The sequence below is a fragment of the Ranitomeya variabilis genome, chromosome 3, assembly GCF_051348905.1.
Source record: "Ranitomeya variabilis isolate aRanVar5 chromosome 3, aRanVar5.hap1, whole genome shotgun sequence".
NCBI lineage: Eukaryota > Metazoa > Chordata > Amphibia > Anura > Dendrobatidae > Ranitomeya > Ranitomeya variabilis.
Genome location: NC_135234.1, coordinates 362720940 through 362742686, shown reverse-complemented (window position 1 = coordinate 362742686; position 21747 = coordinate 362720940). Strand labels below are relative to the sequence as shown.

Here is a 21747-nt window from a genome sequence, read left to right as displayed (position 1 = left end):
CTTGCCTCAGTTAAGGTCATTGTTCATGACTCCACCATAAGAAAGGGACTGGGTGAGGGGGCGTGGCCTGACCGCTAATGAAGCAGGTCGCATAACGCGGGAGCTCTGCTGCCAGGAATATATAAGCGGCTCATAGCGACATACTCGTGGCCCTTCCGGTCCTGTACCATCTCGCACCAGTACCTCACTTACCGGTGAGTACATGGGGAAAACGAAAACCGGCCCCAGGGATTCCACTAGGCGCATCGGTGATTTCTTTGCGGCCTCTCCCCAGCCGCGCCAGACATCCAAGATGGCGCCGCTTTCACCCAGGCTGTCCCGCTCAGCGCGCCGAGGTTCTCAATCATCCACCTCGAGCGCAGCTGCAACAGACCTCACCGACGCCCCGATTACAGCGCCTATGATGAAGGTCATGTTGGGAGAACTACGCACCTCCCTTCAGGAAGATATGCGCGCTATGATGGCGGACCTTAAAGGAGAGGTGGAGGAGCTGGGGAGCCGCACAGACCACCTAGAACAAAAGATGGCAGAACTTGTGGCCTCACATAATGATTTGTGGGATGCACATGAAAACCTAAGTTCTCTTGCTAATAAAACCCTCTCCAAAACTCTGGACCTGGAGGACAGATCTAGAAGAAATAACGTTAAGATCAGAGGCATTGAAGAAACAGTGGGCTCAGAAGACTTAAGACCCTTCTTACAAGACTTCATACTTGCTGTTCTCCCTAACGCAACTAAAAAGGGAGTTATTATTGATCGTATTCACCGGATCCCCAAGCCTTCAGGATTGGGCTCAACTGTCCCCAGAGATGTGTTGGCACGTATACACTTTTTCATCATGAAGGAGGAGTTTCTGCAAACACTAAGAAGTAAACCAACACTACCTGAACGCTTTGCTAAAGTCTCTGTCTTCCCTGACTTATCAGCCGGCACTCTGGCCCAACGCAGGGCTTTTTTGAAATATACCACAATACTAAGAGAGAAAGGGATCCTATACCGCTGGGGCTTCCCTACTAAGCTCTGCATCCGCAAAGATGGTTCAGTCACCACCTGCCTAACCCCCTCACAAGCAGCAAAGACCTTGTCTCAATGGGGGTTGACTCCTCCCGGCTCTTTGCCCTCAACAACTGCTTCTCCTGGTCCTGGTGGATCTAAATCTGGAAGACGCCGGATTTCTCCGGACTGGAAGGTTGCCTGAAGTCACAACTTTACTGGTTCCTGGCTGGAATCCTCCTTTTTTTTACTTCTCTTTCTTTTTTAGATTATTATTTTTCTCTATTCCCACGCAAACCTTTTTTTTTATTTTTTTTTTTCTGCTGAGCTCGGTCCCCTGTAGGACCCCCCTCAGCATATTGCCCCATAGGTGAATTGTTTCTCTGTTTCGCCTCTGGATTCGGGTAACACCTGAATGGACTCTCAGGTTATGGTTTTTTGTTGTTTGTCTGTTCATACCCTTCTCTCTTCCCTCCTTTCCTCTCCCCCTCCCCCGCACCATTTCACTTGCTGGTATCTCATGTTGGTCCACCATTGTCGCCATAAGATATTGCAATGTTTCTGGTTGAATGTTCACACTTGCATTCTTCTTATTATTAATAATGAGTATCTCACTTTTTTCTATTAATGTTAATGGCCTCAACTCGCCCGGGAAGAGGTCTCTGGTTTGGCGTCAACTCTCTAAAATGCATCATGATATCATTTGCATTCAAGAGGCTCATTTGTTAGAACGAGATAACTTTAGAATGCATTCAGGCCTATACCCTCACCAATTTTTTGCCAATGCCAACTCTAAAAAAGCTGGAGTCGCCATCTTTGTTAACAAAGCGATTTCTTTTCAATTAGTTAACTCTGTGGCAGACCCTTTGGGTAGATTCCTCATAGTGCTATGCCTAATTAATAATACCCCTTATACTATTGCCTCCATTTATGCCCCAAACTTTGGCCAAATCAAGTTTTTAAACTCCTTTTTCCAAACGTTGAGCAGTTTCCAACATGGTTATAAACTGATTGCAGGTGATTTTAACATTCCGGTTTCTAAGGCCCTGGACTGCTCGGCCTCTTCTGTGTCCAGAGGTGAAGCAGCCCAACTTATTAACACATTCAACCTTCATGATATCTGGAGATACTTCCACTGTAATGAGCGGGATTACACATTCTGGTCATCCAGGCGAAGTTCTTATAGCAGAATTGACTATATACTGGTGGATGATGTGGCCCTCCCTCACTGTGTTTCCGCAGAGATAGGTAATATTACTTGGTCTGACCATGCACCTGTCTCGATCTCCCTAAAGGATCCTCTTGCAATTAGACCTCCCTCACATTGGCGGCTTAACGAATTCCTTCTAAAGGACCAATCAAATTCCCAAATGATAGAGGCCTCTTTAAAGGAATTTTTCTCCATGAACGATACTGAGGAGATATGTGATGACTCCCTCTGGTTTGCTCATAAGGCGGTGATTCGTGGCCACTTTATCAAATTGGCTGCTTTAGCTAAGCGGAAATATAACAAGAATCTCCATACGGCTTTGGGTGCGATAGCCCAACTTGAGGCTCAACATAAACTACTACCATCTCCGCAATTGCTCTCAGCACTCTCAGAAGCTCGCCTTCATCTCCGCCAATTGCTTCTCCATAAAACAGAAAATGCTCTCAGGAAATCCAATGCCAAATTCTACTCCATGGGGGATTGAGCGGGTGCATTGCTGGCCAGGCGTGTCAAAAAAAGGGAGGCCCAGTCCAAAATTCACTACCTTCTGAGACCTGACGGCTCTCGCATTTACAATCCAATTCACATAGCGGAAGAGTTTGCGTCATACTACTCCTCTCTATATAACCTTAACTTAGATGCCAATACTCCTCAACCGTCCCAACTCTCCATAGCCTCCTTCCTAGATAAGGCAAATCTACCTTCAGTTACTTCAGAACAACTATCCTTTCTTAATGCACCGATTGAGACATCTGAAATAACCCAAATTATTAAAGAGGCTAAAAAACGTTCGGCCCCTGGTCCGGATGGTTTTTCTTTTTCTTATTATTCTCAATTCCTCCCTATCATGTCCCCCTACATCTTACGCCTCTTTAATCATTTGCTCTCTACAGGCAGTATTAAAAAGGAAGGCCTAGAAGCCTCTATAGCAACCCTTCCCAAACCGGGGAAGCCTATGAGCTCCCCAGGGAACTTTCGCCCCATTGCTCTTTTAAACTGCGATGTCAAAATTTATGCTAAACTTTGGGCCAATAGGCTAATGACAATACTCCCCTCACTTGTACACCCAGACCAGGTTGGGTTTGTTCCTGGTAGACAGACCAGAGACGGCACAAGACGCTTAATTGATTTACTGGATGTGGTGGAGAGAGGGACCCTTCCCAGTGTATTTCTGTCCCTTGACGCAGAGAAAGCGTTTGACAGAGTGCACTGGGGGTATATTGACCTTACTCTTCAAAGATTCGGTCTCTCTGGCCAAATTACCAAAGCTATTATGGCCCTTTATTCCAATCCCTGTACATCTGTCCGTTCCGGCGGTTTCAGATCCAGTGTTTTCCCCATTTCCAATGGTACCCGCCAAGGCTGCCCTCTCTCCCCCATCATCTTTGCGCTCATTATGGAGCCTCTTGCTGCTACTGTAAGACAGTGCCCTAACATAAGGGGGATAAGGGTGGGTGATCATGAACATAAAATCGGTCTATACGCCGATGATGTAGTCTTAACTTGTTTAGCTCCTTTTGACTCCCTTAATGCTGTCTCCGAAATTCTTGCGCAATTTGCTGAAGCCTCATACTACAAATTAAATTTATCTAAATCTACAATTTTCCCTCTATTCCTTCCATCCTCCCTCCAGCGGCATATTCAATCTAAATTCCCTTTCTTCTGGTCCCCTCTTGGCTTTACCTACTTAGGTATTCAAATATCTCATACCAAAAACATTGTCCGCATTAACTGTGACGCAACTCTTTCTGATATCAAAAAAGATCTAGACCAATTCTCTAACTCCCGCTTGTCCTGGATGGCCAGAATTCAAACCAGTAAAATGCTAATCCTTCCTAAGCTCATTTATCTTTTCAGATGTCTCCCTCTCTCCATCCCATCTAGATATATATCAGCATTTCAATCACTGATCGATCGTTTTATTTGGAATGGCAAACCCCATAGAATCAAACGATCATTAATGTCACTCCCATACTCCAAAGGAGGTCTTGGGGCTCCTAGAGTCCAAGCCTATTATAAAGCTGCTCTTCTAGAACCTCTCAAAATCTGGTGGGAAGGTGGTTCGTCGCTTATGTGGTTTAATATAGAGTCTAACTTTGCTCCTGGACAATCTCTCAAAGTACTGTTGGAATTATGTTTGCTCCGGTCTGCCCCACATGGCCCCTTTCTTCATACAATACGCTCTGGCATCAAAATTTGGTCAGAATTATGCCCTACTCTTCTCTCTTTCTTAACCCATTTTGTGTCCCTTCAAGCTTTGGAATCTGCGGTTGATGGTTTGTCTCTCTCTGCCTGGGGGAGATGTGGGATTCTCTGGGTACGCTGTTATGGTTCTCAATGGCAAGAGAACATAGCCCAGCAAACATAAGAACTAGCTCTTGGAAGGATGGAAACTAAACTGACCATGAACTAAACCTGCCGCACAACTAACAGTAGCCGGGTAGCGTAGCCTGCGTTTTATCCCTAGACGCCCAGCGCCGGCCGGAGGACTAACTAATCCTGGCAGAGGAAAATATAGTCCTGGCTCACCTCTAGAGAAATTTCCCCGAAAGGCAGACAGAGGCCCCCACAAATATTGGCGGTGATTTTAGATGAAATGACAAACGTAGTATGAAAATAGGTTTAGCAAAATTGAGGTCCGCTTACTAGATAGCAGGAAGACAGAAAGGGCACTTTCATGGTCAGCTGAAAACCCTATCAAAACGCCATCCTGAAATTACTTTAAGACTCTAGTATTAACTCATAACATCAGAGTGGCAATTTCAGATCACAAGAGCTTTCCAGACACAGAAACGAAACTACAGCTGTGAACTGGAACAAAATGCAAAAACAAACAAGGACTAAAGTCCAACTTAGCTGGGAGTTGTCTAGCAGCAGGAACATGCACAGAAAGGCTTCTGATTACAATGTTGACCGGCATGGAAGTGACAGAGGAGCAAGGCTAAATAGCGACTCCCACCTCCTGATGGAAACAGGTGAACATAGAGGATGATGCACACCAGTTCAATTCCACCAGTGGCCACCGGGGGAGCCCAAAATCCAATTTCACAACAGTACCCCCCCCTCAAGGAGGGGGCACCGAACCCTCACCAGAACCACCAGGGCGATCAGGATGAGCCCTATGAAAGGCACGGACCAAATCGGAGGCATGAACATCCGAGGCAGTCACCCAAGAATTATCCTCCTGACCGTATCCCTTCCATTTGACCAGATACTGGAGTTTCCGTCTGGAAACACGGGAGTCCAAGATTTTTTCCACAACGTACTCCAACTCGCCCTCAACCAACACCGGAGCAGGAGGCTCAACGGAAGGCACAACCGGTACCTCATACCTGCGCAATAATGACCGATGAAAAACATTATGAATAGAAAAAGATGCAGGGAGGTCCAAACGGAAGGACACAGGGTTAAGAATCTCCAATATCTTGTACGGGCCGATGAACCGAGGCTTAAACTTGGGAGAAGAAACCCTCATAGGGACAAAACGAGAAGACAACCACACCAAGTCCCCAACACAAAGCCGAGGACCAACCCGACGCCGGCGGTTGGCAAAAAGCTGAGTCTTCTCCTGGGACAACTTCAAATTGTCCACTACCTGCCCCCAAATCTGATGCAACCTCTCCACCACAGCATCCACTCCAGGACAATCCGAAGATTCCACCTGACCAGAAGAAAATCGAGGATGAAACCCTGAATTACAGAAAAAGGGAGATACCAAGGTGGCAGAGCTGGCCCGATTATTGAGGGCAAACTCCGCTAAAGGCAAAAAAGCAACCCAATCATCCTGATCTGCAGACACAAAACACCTCAAATATGTCTCCAAGGTCTGATTCGTCCGCTCGGTCTGGCCATTAGTCTGAGGATGGAAAGCAGACGAGAAAGACAAATCTATGCCCATCCTAGCACAGAATGCTCGCCAAAATCTAGACACGAATTGGGTACCTCTGTCAGAAACGATATTCTCCGGAATACCATGCAAACGGACCACATTTTGAAAAAACAGAGGAACCAACTCGGAAGAAGAAGGCAACTTAGGCAGGGGAACCAAATGGACCATCTTAGAGAAACGATCACACACCACCCAGATGACAGACATCTTCTGAGAAACAGGAAGATCCGAAATAAAATCCATCGAGATGTGCGTCCAGGGCCTCTTCGGGATAGGCAAGGGCAACAACAATCCACTAGCCCGAGAACAACAAGGCTTGGCCCGAGCACAAACGTCACAAGACTGCACAAAGCCTCGCACATCTCGAGACAGGGAAGGCCACCAGAAGGACCTTGCCACCAAATCCCTGGTACCAAAGATTCCAGGATGACCTGCCAACGCAGAAGAATGAACCTCAGAAATGACTTTACTGGTCCAATCATCAGGAACAAACAGTCTACCAGGTGGGCAACGATCAGGTCTATCCGCCTGAAACTCCTGCAAGGCCCGCCGCAGGTCTGGAGAAACGGCAGACAATATCACTCCATCCTTAAGGATACCTGTAGGTTCAGAATTACCAGGGGAGTCAGGCTCAAAACTCCTAGAAAGGGCATCCGCCTTAACATTCTTAGAACCCGGCAGGTAGGACACCACAAAATTAAACCGAGAGAAAAACAACGACCAGCGCGCCTGTCTAGGATTCAGGCGTCTGGCGGACTCAAGATAAATTAGATTTTTGTGGTCAGTCAATACCACCACCTGATGTCTTGCCCCCTCAAGCCAATGACGCCACTCCTCAAAAGCCCACTTCATGGCCAAAAGCTCCCGATTCCCAACATCATAATTCCGCTCGGCGGGCGAAAATTTACGTGAGAAAAAAGCACAAGGTCTCATCACGGAGCAATCGGAACTTCTCTGCGACAAAACCGCCCCAGCTCCGATTTCAGAAGCGTCGACCTCAACCTGAAAAGGAAGAGCAACATCAGGCTGACGCAACACAGGGGCGGAAGAAAAGCGGCGCTTAAGCTCCCGAAAGGCCTCCACAGCAGCAGGGGACCAATCAGCAACATCAGCACCCTTCTTAGTCAAATCAGTCAATGGTTTAACAACATCAGAAAAACCAGCAATAAATCGACGATAAAAGTTAGCAAAGCCCAAAAATTTCTGAAGACTCTTAAGAGAAGAGGGTTGCGTCCAATCACAAATAGCCTGAACCTTGACAGGATCCATCTCGATGGAAGAGGGGGAAAAAATATATCCCAAAAAGGAAATCTTTTGAACCCCAAAAACGCACTTAGAACCCTTCACACACAAGGAATTAGACCGCAAAACCTGAAAAACCCTCCTGACCTGCTGGACATGAGAGTCCCAGTCATCCGAAAAAATCAAAATATCATCCAGATACACAATCATAAATTTATCCAAATAATCACGGAAAATGTCATGCATAAAGGACTGAAAGACTGAAGGGGCATTTGAAAGACCAAAAGGCATCACCAAATATTCAAAGTGGCCCTCGGGCGTATTAAATGCGGTTTTCCACTCATCCCCCTGCTTAATTCGCACCAAATTATACGCCCCACGGAGATCTATCTTAGAGAACCACTTGGCCCCCTTTATGCGAGCAAACAAATCAGTCAGCAGTGGCAACGGATATTGATATTTAACCGTGATCTTATTCAAAAGCCGATAATCAATGCACGGCCTCAAAGATCCATCTTTCTTAGCCACAAAGAAAAAACCGGCTCCTAAGGGAGATGACGAAGGACGAATATGTCCCTTTTCCAAGGACTCCTTTATATATTCTCGCATAGCAGCATGTTCAGGCACAGACAGATTAAATAAACGACCCTTAGGGTATTTACTACCCGGAATCAAATCTATGGCACAATCGCACTCCCGGTGCGGAGGTAATGAACCAAGCTTAGGTTCTTCAAAAACGTCACGATATTCTGTCAAGAATTCAGGAATCTCAGAGGGAATAGATGATGAAATGGAAACCACAGGTACGTCCCCATGCGTCCCCTTACATCCCCAGCTTAACACAGACATAGCTTTCCAGTCAAGGACTGGGTTATGAGATTGCAGCCATGGCAATCCAAGCACCAACACATCATGTAGGTTATACAGCACAAGAAAGCGAATAATCTCCTGGTGATCCGGATTAATCCGCATAGTTACTTGTGTCCAGTATTGTGGTTTATTGCTAGCCAATGGGGTGGAGTCAATCCCCTTCAGGGGTATAGGAGTTTCAAGAGGCTCCAAATCATACCCACAGCGTTTGGCAAAGGACCAATCCATAAGACTCAAAGCGGCGCCAGAGTCAACATAGGCATCCGCGGTAATAGATGATAAAGAACAAATCAGGGTCACAGATAGAATAAACTTAGACTGTAAAGTGCCAATTGAAACAGACTTATCAAGCTTCTTAGTACGCTTAGAGCATGCTGATATAACATGAGTTGAATCACCGCAATAGAAGCACAACCCATTTTTTCGTCTAAAATTCTGCCGTTCACTTCTGGACAGAATTCTATCACATTGCATATTCTCTGGCGTCTTCTCAGTAGACACCGCCAAATGGTGCACAGGTTTGCGCTCCCGCAGACGCCTATCGATCTGGATAGCCATTGTCATGGACTCATTCAGACCCGCAGGCACAGGGAACCCCACCATAACATCCTTAATGGCATCAGAGAGACCCTCTCTGAAATTCGCCGCCAGGGCGCACTCATTCCACTGAGTAAGCACAGCCCATTTACGGAATTTCTGGCAGTATATTTCAGCTTCGTCTTGCCCCTGAGATAGGGACATCAAGGCCTTTTCCGCCTGAAGTTCTAACTGAGGTTCCTCATAAAGCAACCCCAAGGCCAGAAAAAACGCATCCACATTGAGCAACGCAGGATCCCCTGGAGCCAATGCAAAAGCCCAATCCTGAGGGTCGCCCCGGAGCAAGGAAATCACAATCCTGACCTGCTGAGCAGGATCTCCAGCAGAGCGAGATTTCAGGGACAAAAACAACTTGCAATTATTTTTGAAATTTTGAAAGCAAGATCTATTCCCCGAGAAAAATTCAGGCAAAGGAATTCTAGGTTCAGATATAGGAACATGAACAACAAAATCTTGTAAATTTTGAACTTTCGTGGTGAGATTATTCAAACCTGCAGCTAAACTCTGAATATCCATTTTAAACAGGTGAACACAGAGCCATTCCAGGATTAGAAGGAGAGAGAGAGAGAAAGGCTGCAATATAGGCAGACTTGCAAGAGATTCAATTACAAGCACACTCAGAACTGAGGAAAAAAAAAAAAAATCTTCAGCAGACTTCTCTTTTCTCTCCTTTCTCTGTCAATTAATTTAACCCTTTTTGGGCCGGTCAAACTGTTATGGTTCTCAATGGCAAGAGAACATAGCCCAGCAAACATAAGAACTAGCTCTTGGAAGGATGGAAACTAAACTGACCATGAACTAAACCTGCCGCACAACTAACAGTAGCCGGGTAGCGTAGCCTGCGTTTTATCCCTAGACGCCCAGCGCCGGCCGGAGGACTAACTAATCCTGGCAGAGGAAAATATAGTCCTGGCTCACCTCTAGAGAAATTTCCCCGAAAGGCAGACAGAGGCCCCCACAAATATTGGCGGTGATTTTAGATGAAATGACAAACGTAGTATGAAAATAGGTTTAGCAAAATTGAGGTCCGCTTACTAGATAGCAGGAAGACAGAAAGGGCACTTTCATGGTCAGCTGAAAACCCTATCAAAACGCCATCCTGAAATTACTTTAAGACTCTAGTATTAACTCATAACATCAGAGTGGCAATTTCAGATCACAAGAGCTTTCCAGACACAGAAACGAAACTACAGCTGTGAACTGGAACAAAATGCAAAAACAAACAAGGACTAAAGTCCAACTTAGCTGGGAGTTGTCTAGCAGCAGGAACATGCACAGAAAGGCTTCTGATTACAATGTTGACCGGCATGGAAGTGACAGAGGAGCAAGGCTAAATAGCGACTCCCACCTCCTGATGGAAACAGGTGAACAGAGAGGATGATGCACACCAGTTCAATTCCACCAGTGGCCACCGGGGGAGCCCAAAATCCAATTTCACAACAGTACGCGACTTATTTAACTCTGTTGGTCTGATTCCATTCTTGGATTTGACTGCACGCTACTCTCTCCCTGGAGGATGTTTCTTCCAATATTTCCAAATTTGTAGCCTCCTGAAACGTTGCACCCAATTTGGACCGCCCGCCCTTCACCCGGAAGAGAAGACTCCATTCCAAAGATTTTTTAGACCAAATACGTTGATTGCTCATGGCATTTCAATTATTTACAAAGCCTTCCTATCACATGATTTAGTTTGCAAACTCCCTTTCATGTCCTCATGGGAGGCTGCCCTTTCTTTTGATGCTCCCCTGGCTGACTGGGACTTTGCTATGACACACCCATCCAAATTTTCTTCTTGTATTGGGCATTTAGAGCAAATTAAAAAAATCCACCTCCAATGGTACTTTACTCCAACCAACTTGGCTAAATTCCACCTCTCCTCCTTTCCTCTGTGTTGGAAGGGTTGCAACCTCATTGGTTCGCTAGCCCACGTATGGTGGGAATGCCTGTGTCTTAGGTCATTTTGGTGTCAAGTTGAATCCATATTAATAGAGATTACTCAGCTCCCTCTTGTTTTAACGGGCCCCCTCGCCATCCTGGGTATATCACTTTTGAATTTTCCCCGTCCCCTCCAACCCATAATCTCTAATATCCTTGTCGCTGCGAGGTACTGCATTGCAAAATATTGGAAATCCTCTACAGTTCCCTTTAAAGACGAATTAGTTGCAAGGGTTAATCTGCACCTTAGCTACGAGTTGATCACAGCAGATGGTCTCTCTAAGAAGAACAAAATTCTCACATGGTGGGACCCTTGGATTTCATCCTCTTTTGTATCAATCCCTGCTTCACTTCTTCCTAATCTTACCGGTTAATTGAGAGGTTTTATGTTGATCCTTCTCTGCATTGTTATATTCTTTTGCATTTGGGAATATTGTGCATATTGGCCTTTTGTATCATATCAGTGGTGATTTCCGTCCCTTGTCTCCCCTTTTCCCTATTTCTTATTCTGTTGTTACTGTAAAAAAAATTTTACTCAATAAAAATTTCAATGGTTAAAAAAAAAAAAGAAAGGGACTGGGTAAAAATGGCCTGCAAGGCAGAGTTCCAAGACAAAAACCACTACTAAGGAATAAGAACATGATGGGTCATCTCAGTTTTGCCAGAAAACATCTTGATGATCCCCAAGACTTTTGGGAGAATACTCTGTCGACCAGGTACGGACTGGGGCTGAAATTCAGCCCTGGCATTTGAAATCACACAGGCCCGTGCTGTCCCTGTCCCCAAGCACTTGATGGAATATATTACTAATATTACCATGGATGGAGGAAAGCAAGATTTACTACAAGACCAATATTTCTAATGATACCTGTGGCCTGGTGGGATAAGTGATGGAGTCAGCGACTTTGTGCTCCATCACAACTCTTAACAGTATGGGTATCTTGAGAACACCGATTCTGTTAACGTAGCAGACAAGGCAGCCCACAACCCTTCAGGCCCTTCTGGCATTTGCCAGAATTGCCAGATGGCCAGTCCGGCCCTGCTGTCGACTGACGAGAGAAAAGTTAAAGTTTTTGGAAGGTGTATGTCCCATTACATCTGGTGTAAAAGTAACACAGCATTTCAGAAATGGATACCAACAGTAAAATATGGTGGTAATAGTGTGATGGTCTGTTGCTGTTTTGCTGCTTCAGGATCTGGAAGACATGTTGTGGTAACTGGAACCATGAATTCTGTTGTCTACCAAAAAATCCTGAAGGAGAATATCTGGCCATCTGTTCATGACCTCAAGCTGGCACTTGGGTTATGCAGCAGGACAATGATCCAGCACACCAGCAAGTCCACATCTGAATGGTGTAAGAAAATCAAAATTAAGACTTTGGAATTGCCTAATCAAAGTCCTGACCTTAATCCGATTGAGATGCTGTGGCATGTCCTTAAAAAGGCAGCTCATGCTCGGAAACCATCCAATGTGGTTGAATTACAACAATTCTGCAAAGAAGCGTGGGACCAAATTGCTCCAGAGCAAAATAAAAAGATTTATGGCCAGTTATCGCAAACACTTGATTGCAGTTGTTGCTGGTAAGAGGCTGGCCCAACCAGTTATTAGTGGGCAATCACTTTTTCACACAGGGCCCTGTAGGTTTGAATGTCTTTTTCCTTTAATAATAAAGACCTGTATTTAAAAACTGCATTGTGTGATATCTTAGTCTGATATTTAAATTTGTTTGGTGATCTGAAACATTTAAGAAGAATAGGAAATCAGGAAGGGGGCAAACACTTTTTCACACCATGGTTGTTTGCTCTGCGCAAATAGTCTGTTATTGTTCTTGACAGCACAGATCCTGTTTACATAGCATGATGCCAAGAACAACCAAACAAAAGAAAAGAACAATCAAAAGATCATTTTGCCATACAAACAAGCATTTTGTTAATTTGTCAGGTAATCAGCAGCCTTTTTAGATTGCATGTATATCGTCAAATGATCATTCCTAGGAATGCATTTTCATCATAATTGTGTTGTGTAAATGAACCTTTAGGTTTCAAATAATCCTTGCTTATATGTCATCCCTTCCTGCAAATTCTGCATAAAGGAATAGCCGTGATTGCATGCCCCCCACGAGGTTTAGAGGATGGTTCCATGACTCCAGAGGGATGCTAGGCCCAGTTTGGTGTATGAGGGGTTATTTTTTGGGGAGTGGTTGGTCTGGATAAATGTGGGGGGAGGGGAATGAGGAGTGAGGTAGTTTGAGGGTCTTTTTGGATTGGTTAGTAGGAGGGACTAATGTGGGGGTACATGGGTTATGGTCACGAAGGGGGCAGGCATTCTATACCTGGACATCGGACTAACATTTTCACCTGAACTACAAACTTACATCGTGGACTTACATCTGTGAAAATGGAGGCCTTGCTTCAAGAGATGAGGTATTTGGCAGGACAAAGTGGCCAGCAGTGGTTCCAGAGCCAGATGGAGAGGTGGACTACGGCCAGAAGAGTAAGCAAGGAGACTGCAGAACTGGTACCTTCAAAGCACTCGAGGAGGTTTCATCCTCCAGAGAGACTCAGCCCTGATGTGATTCCTTGTTGAAGACACAGGATCCTGAGCCCCAGCAGAGACACTACAGGGACGCCAGTGGTGCCTCTGTCTTCACCAACAGCGCAGCTCTCTCGAAGAAATCCACAGCGCCAGCTTGGAACCAGGGAGGAGGTGAGTGATGTGGATCTTCCACTTCCGGCATGGAGTTGGTGTGATGACGCAGTTAGCATCATTACCTGAGCTGGCCATGAACCCGGGAAGTGCTGCCTGCACAGCGTCCAACAGCATGAGATGCCAGGAGAAGATTTGCGTCAGGCAGAAGACAGGAGCATACCAGCAGAAAGGACAGGAGCCATGGTGCTATTGGTGCTAGGGAATGGCACAACAGGGTCAAGGAGCAGCAGGGTGTTTCCAGGAGCGCTAGCTGCAGACGTGCAGCTGAAGTTCCTTCTGCTTTGCCCAGATGGCGAGCAACTCACACCAGCATGACCAGATCAGGCTGTGGGTTGACTATACCAAGTTCTCCTGGCGATGTCCCTGGGCCTGAGTCTGCATCAAAAGAAGAGGGCCAGGTGTCAATGGGCAGTGAGGACCAGAGCAATGATCGACATGGAGGACAAGTGATGGCTGTTTTGGAGGTCCCTCATAGTCACCCTGCTAAGACACAAGGTTTGCGTGCAATGCTTATGACTTGCAGATGTCCGTTCAAGGGTAAGTGCTAGTTGTGGTGATGTGATAAGTTCAAGTTTGGTCAATGGTAGTAAGGAGAATTTGCAGGACATGGCTGCAGAATTGTTTCGGATTGTTAGGGTTTAGTTATCTGCAGTGGCTGATGCAGTTCCTAGCGGTGTTTTGCAAGGTAGTGTTCCCACAGCTGGAATTGCCATCTCAGCGCAACCTCTTTCAAGTGTTAAGGCCCCGTCACACATAGCGATTTACCAACGATCACAACCAGCGATACGACCTGGCCGTGATCGTTGGTAAGTCGCTGTGTGGTCGCTGGGGAGCTGTCACACAGACAGCTCTCTCCAGCGACCAACGATCAGGGGAACGACTTCGGCATCGTTGAAATCGTCTTCAACGATGCCGAAGTCCCCCTGCAGCACCCGGGTAACCAGGGTAAACATCGGGTTACTAAGCGCAGGGCCGCGCTTAGTAACCCGATGTTTACCCTGGTTACCAAAAAAAACAAACAGTACATACTCACCATCTGATGTCCGTCAGGTCCCTTGCCGTCTGCTTCCCGCTCTGACTGAGTGCCGCCGTACAGTGAGAGCAGAGCGCAGCGGTGACGTCACCGCTGTGCTGTACTTTCACTTTCACTTTGCGGCGCTCAGTCAGTGTGGGAAGCAGACGGCAAGGGACCTGACGGACATCATATGGTGAGTATGTACTGTTTGGTTTTTTTTACATTTACGCTGGTAACCAGGGTAAACATCGGGTTACTAAGCGCGGCCCTGCGCTTAGTAACCCGATGTTTACCCTGGTTACCAGTGAAGACATCGCTGGATCGGTGTCACACACACCGATTCAGCGATGTCAGCGGGACCTCAACGACCAAAAAACGGCCCAGGCCATTCCGACACGACCAGCGATCTCACAGCAGGGGCCTGGTCGCTGGTACGTGTCACACATAGCGAGATCGCTACTGAGGTCGCTGTTGCGTCACAAAACTTGTGACTCAGCAGCGATCTCGCTAGCGATCTCGCTATGTGAGACGGGGCCTTAAGTGTTACTTTGGAGGCCCCCGTCACTCTCGTGTCTACTTCAAGCAGCATGGTAGATTTGGTTTGCTTAAACAACAGAGATAGGGGAGAAGTTTGTCTGTTTTAACGGTCCAATGGAAGCTCATTTGAAGCAACAAGTGAGAGAGAAAATCTGGAAGGATGTATATATTAAGATTTTTTTTCCCTATTACCACTGGAAAAATTTAATTTTGGAAGAGTTAAGCAGGATGAGAGCAACAAAGACAGAGACATTATCACCTCATTCTTTGAACATATAACTGGTTGCTAGCATTTACCATATTGGCTAGTGCGATAGGCAAGAAGGCACCTAATATTTGTTCGGCTATGGTTTGCTATTTAGACTTTTAATCGGGAATGCTTACCACACTTATGCCAGTACAGCACAGCTGTGTTCTGATGAACAATTTAGGCAGAGAAAAGTGGTGCGACCAAATTTGGGCTGAGACCATAAGGATATTAGCTTATGGTTGCACCTAATAACAGCCCCAAAATTGTTATCGCAGTAGTTTCCTAGGCATTCTGGAGGTGTCGCCAGTACTGCAGCATCCTCTTCCGGTACAAGAAAATGTGTGTGGTGGCAATTCGATGAAAAAGAGTGTTGTTTTGGATCATCATTCAAAATTAAGCGTGAAGGCTCCAGATGTAGGGGATCCCACAGCCATACCAAATGTTTTAAGAGGGGAAATGGCAAAGCCAGTGAGTCTTTAGCCTGAAGGGAAGACGCTGGTAAGAGTAGATCGGATGCTACCTTTTTTTAAGTAGGGATGCCTCCTGCTGGTGGGAAAAGGTTTCAGTGTTGGTTTTAAAAATCCATTTTTGGTTGAACCGTGTACTATGCGACAGAACATTTTACTGTCTGCCCATATGCATGGTGACGTTGTTAGGGACAAGTTGCAGAAAGGGTGGACCTTTTGATTCCCCATGGTGGCCTGATTTTGCAGGTTCCCCCCTTGGGAATGGTTTCTAAAATATGAGCCTAATCAGTTTTGGCTAATACACCGTTTGTGATATTCGACCGGTTAGTCGGTTTCCTATATATGTTTTGATAAGGCAGTCGAGTGGGTGTGTAGGTTTGGACAGGGGTTGTTGATGGCTAAAATGTATATTGATTTGATTTCCGTGCATTCAGAGAGTTGTCATTTGTTAAGCTCTTTTTTGGGATGATAGTTTTTCTGTGGATTGTTGTTTTCCTATGGGTTGTTCGATTTCATGCGCTTATTTTGAGAAATTTAGCTGTGTAATTGAGTGGGTAGTGAGAGACGAGTCTGGTTTGGATTGAATTTTGCATTACTTCTATGATTTATTTTGTATTGGACCAGCGGGGTCCTCGATTTGTTCAGAGCTGCTCAGGACGATAGAACAGGTGGCCCAACGTTTTGATATTCCATTGGCCTATCATTTTATCTTAATTAACCAGACGTCTATTTTCAGCTAGCCAGGAGGAAGCTATATGTCGACTTTTGAATTTGTGTTTCTTTCTTCTTGGTCAAGAAAACAGACGTTTGTTCGTATAAGCCTGTAATATTGACTTTTAAGTGGTGCTGTTATCCTGGATGACAAAAATCCAGGGCAAGTAAACAGTGATGCTTGCTGATATGTTGATTACACATTGCCCAGGCCAGCTAGCTTGTTGATTTGCAAAACAAAGGAGTAAAAACTATGCAAATTGATTAAAAAGTCAAACAGTGCCAGTCAACTTCCTTACATCTTCCCCTTGACCTCTGGATACTAGGCTTGAAGGAAAGTTGTTAACTATAAAAAGAGGAGATGCAATCTCTGTAAGATATATTCATCTAGACAGCCAAGACATCTAGACAGCTATGAGATCCAAAGAACCAGAGACTCTTTACAAGACAGCAACCAAAAGATCATGGCTCCATCACAGGGAACACAGATTTGATATTTTACAGGATGTCAGCTTAGGGGACCATGGTCCTGGCTGAAAGAATACAGATCTGCTCCATTGATCATCGCTGTACCATGGATAGATTTGGGGCAGTCAGGATTTGGACCCACCGGTCACTTGAGCCCCATGGATACATTTGTGAAAGCCAGGATTTGGACCCACCGGTCACCTGGCTCGTTGGGAGATGTTCAGAGAAGCCAGGATGTGAACCTTCAGTCACCTGCCCTTATACCTCAATGGACTGTCATCTTCCTAAGTTTGTTGTTACTTGCTCTCTCTGCTTGCCACAGGTGGGGTAATCGGCCCTGGAGGCTCTGAAGTCACAGCTACTTTTATTCTATTGAGTCAGTGCTAAGGGTGAGACTGTATAATTTTGCACCATCTTGGGTATTTTGCTGGGACTTTTCTACTTGTTTTTTGCCTGTTTTGTGGTTCAATAAAGTATTACCACACTGTTTTACCCTGTGCTGTCTGAGTAGAATTACGCCCATTGTAAAAGGAGAGCCGGCGTTCAGTGGGATGATCCGTGGTTCATTCATTTTCAGATAGCAGACTAGGGCATCCGCTGACCCCCCGTGTCTCCACACTCCTGAAAAGACGGAGGGACCATCAGCAGTATTTAAGTTTTTGGGCAGATTGACTCTGACTTTGTCAATATGGACTGCCGTTTGCAAGCCGACAAATTGTTGGATCTGAAGATCAAAGTATAGGAGGCCTTGCAAGCCAAAAACTTGGACTGTAGGAGTTGCAATCTCTGTTAAGAAAATGTAATTTTGCTTGCAGAATTTTCACCATCAGTAGAGTGTTTTCGCACAGGATAGCACAATCTACAGCGGATGTTAAGCACCTTTAGCATCTTGTTTGAATGGGTAGTATAAAGTGGATCTGAAGGTTTGGGCTGAGTTCTTGCAGTTATATAATATTAGGACGATCAATGTAGTTAAAGCCAGTAGTATCCAATGTGGTCATTGGTGAATGGTTGGCTACATGAAGAGCTTTGTGTGTGATTAGGAACATGGACTTGCTGGAAATGTTTCCTATTGTGGTGGCTTTGGAAGTTTGGGGCTATGAGCTTAAGATAAAAAAAATGCATTTTATGTGTGACAATTTAAGTGTGGCTCATAGTATAAATAACATGTTGGCAGGATTGCCACCAGTGGTAGTTTTATTGTGTACCCTGATTTCAAAGTGCTTAGAATTTAAAGTATGGTTTTGTGCTGCCCATGTGTCTGGTACACAGAATTCAGTAGCTGATGCTTTGTCTCGCTTCCAGTGGCAGTGGTTTTGCGTACTGGCACCAGAGGCAGAGCAGCAAGAAACTGTTTGGCCCCATCTTTTGTGGGATCTGGTTTCGGTTCAGCCATGAAATTGGTTAGGAATTCGGTCTTGCCACACATTTGACAAAGTATATGGCAACTTGGCGTCAGTGGCAGAACCTTATGATTGCGGTAGTGGAGCAAGTTTCTTGGGTTGACAGGGCTTACGTGTTATTTTATATGATCAGGAAAGCATTTGAAGAGGGTTTGTTGTACGCCGTTTTTCCCAAAGGATAGCGGGATTGGTGTTTTTCTTTAAGTTAATAGGTTGGAAGGATGTTCCAAAAGATTTTTTTGGTTCATGAAGCACTGAAGCATTTTGGTAGAGTCGAGTGGTGAAGAATTAACATTGTCCAGTATCCTTCCTGATTTTGAGTAAGTTATTAAGTTGCTTTAAAGAGGTGTGTAAATCAGAATATGAGTGTTGTTTTGTTTGGGGCAGCATTTGTATTGGCTTTTTTCTAATCTTTTTGGGTGGGCGAACTTGTAAGTAAGAATGTGAAGTATCATGGTGGTTAATTACTCAAGGATGTAGCCTGTGAGACAGATGTGGTATGGTGTCATTTAAGGCATTCAAAGACGGATCTTTTTGTCAAGGGCTGCGTTGTTGAGCTTTGGGGAGTGCAAGGAATGGAAGAGTGTCTGGTTAGCTGTGTCTCGTCATTTTTGGAAGTAAGAGGTTCAGAGCCTGGTTCTTTGTTAATGCATCAGGTTGGCTCTGCACTGTTGATTTATCAGTTTGTCAGTGTATTTCATCATTGTGTACAAGATATCACAAAGTGGATATAGTGGACCGCACTCAGGGGTACGTGCTCTGTGGTAATGGGCAGCGGAAGGCTTAATAGTATACAATGAATAGTACCTAGATCACTAATCTGTACACAGACCTGCTGTGACTGCTGCAAGAATCTAATGCCATAGAGGTGTATGCCTGTGACGGCTATACAAATGGTGCTTACCTAGCTGTGATTGTTGTAACACTCCAGCGTCCTAAGTAAACCCCGACCTGGCGTCCGTAGTAGGGTAAGATGCGGCGTCCATACAGGGCGGGGGAAGTGGAGGAGGACTCTGCAGCTGACGCGGTACCTGGGAGCCCCGGCCGAAGGCGTCCCTGGTAACCGCGAGTAAAAAAGAGATGGCCGCTAGCGCCGGCTCGTAGGTGCCTCTGAAGTAACGTCACTAAGGTACGGAGCGGCGTTGGAGCCAAAAAAGGTGGGGACTAACCAACGCGTTTCGAAGGTGCTCGGCCTTCCTCCCTGACGAAGGGGGGTCCCTGATGAGTTTTAAGCAAGGGACCAGGTTTAAACAGGATTTGAGTCTATAATCCCTATTGTAACTGTCAATAAAAACGTAGATAGGATTAACTACATATATTATAACTAGTGTTGAGCATTCCGATACCGCAAGTATCGGGTATCGGCCGATACTTGCGGTATCGGAATTCCGATACTGAGATCCGATACTTTTGTGGTATCGGGAATCGGAATCGGAAGTTTCCAGTGTATGGTTCCCAGGGTCTGAAGGAGAGGAAACTCTCCTTCAGGCCCTGGGATCCATATGAATGTGTAAAATAAAGAATTAAAATAAAAAATATTGATATACTCACCTGTCCGGAGGCCCCTGGACATCACCGCTGGTAACCGGCAGCCTTCTTTGTTTAAAATGAGCGCGTTCAGCACCTTCCATGACATCACGGCTTCTGATTGGTCGCGTGCCGCTCATGTGACCGCCACGCGACCAATCACAAGCCGCGACGTCATCCCTCAGGTCCTAAATTCCCTTCTAGGAATTTAGGACCTGAGGGATGACGTCACGGCTTGTGATTGGTCGCGTGAGCGGTCACATGGGCGGTTGCGACCAATCACAAGCCGTGACGTCCTCTAAGGCCCTGAACGCGCTCATTCTTAAGAAGGAAGGCTGCCGGAAAGAAGCAGGGCGTGTCCGAGGGTGAGTATATACCTAATAGGAATATACTCACCCTCGGCTTCTTTCCGGCAGCCTTCCTTCCTAAGAATGAGCGCGTTCAGGGCCTTAGATGACGTCACGGCTTGTGATTGGTCGCAGCCGCCCATGTGACCGCCACGCGACCAATCATAAGCTGTGACGTAATTCTCAGGTCCTAAATTCCTAGAATTAGGAATTTAGGACCTGAGAATTACATCACGGCTTGTGATTGGTCGCGTGGCGGTCACATGGGCGGCCGCGACCAATCAGAAGCCGTGACATCATGGAAGGCCCTGAACGCGCTCATTTTAAGCAAAGAAGGCTGCCGGTTACCAGCGGTAAGGTCCAGGCTGCGTCGGAGAGGTGAGTATATCAATATTTTTTATTTTAATTCTTTATTTTACACATTAATATGGATCCCAGGGCCTGAAGGAGAGTTTCCTCTCCTTCAGACCCTGGGAACCATCAGGGATACCTTCCGATACTTGAGTCCCATTGACTTGTATTGGTATCGGGTATCGGTATCGGATCAGATCCGATACTTTGCCGGTATCGGCCGATACTTTCCGATACCGATACTTTCAAGTATCGGACGGTATCGCTCAACACTAATTATAACCAACAAAGATTCATAAATTATACTAAGGATGCATTAAAGGGGATAGCTGAACAGTTAGAAGCTACATCCACTATGGCTTTCCAAAATTGGACGGCGTTGGATATGTTACTAGCAGAGAAAGGAGGGGTATGTAAAATGATTGGAGAAACTTGTTGTAACTTTATCCCCGATAACACAGGTCTGAATGGAAAGGTTACCTTAGTTATAAAAAAAACTTGAATCCCTATCTGAGAAACTTAAGAATAAATCAGGAATTGGTGATCTTTAGGATACTTGACACAGATTGGTACAATTATTATGGTAATTCTTATTTTCATGTCTGTGGTTTCTTGTTGTATATTTCCTTGTGTTAAACAGATGGTTACAAAGAGCGTGGACAGCCAACCCCTATGCTGGTTTTCCAAGAAGATGGTGATGGCCATGATTCCACTATAAAACCCCTGAAAACCAATCCGATTTATTAAACAGGGATAAATATATATATCTGATTTCCACATGAATAAAGACTGTATCAAGGGGGGTAAAAGCATAACGATGTCGTCTAATGGACAGCTCAGATGTCACAATCCATATACTGTGTTTTCTATTTGTTTTTTTTGTGTTTGTCACTGTCCCCTGTGTGTATTATCTGCAGTGGTGAGGCTAGCGTCCCTTGCCGGCCAGTGCACTAGTCAGGTTAGAGTTAGGTAACAGTGAGGGACGAGGTTCCTGGTGGCGGTGGGGCGAAGGACCCACTTAGGGCGTTAGGGCAGTGCAGGGACAGGTTCAGGTTAAATTCAGGTGGTGACCATTCCCCATTTCCCTATCGGTAAGGCCTTCCTTTCCCCATTTTCCATCCCTTTTTCTGTGTGTTGTGCATTCATTGACCGACCACCTATTGGGTCATATTATATTGTGACATCAGGTTAATAATTGATTTAGGGGGGACTGTGAAGGAGAAAA

The 21747-nt window shown here is 45.5% G+C and overlaps 1 protein-coding gene across 1 annotated transcript in view; it reads right to left on the bottom strand.

Moving 5' to 3' along the window:
* The window catches only part of LOC143818238 (uncharacterized), a 208967-nt gene that overhangs the window by 23533 nt on the left and 163687 nt on the right, over window positions 1-21747 (bottom strand). The window lies entirely within an intron of this gene.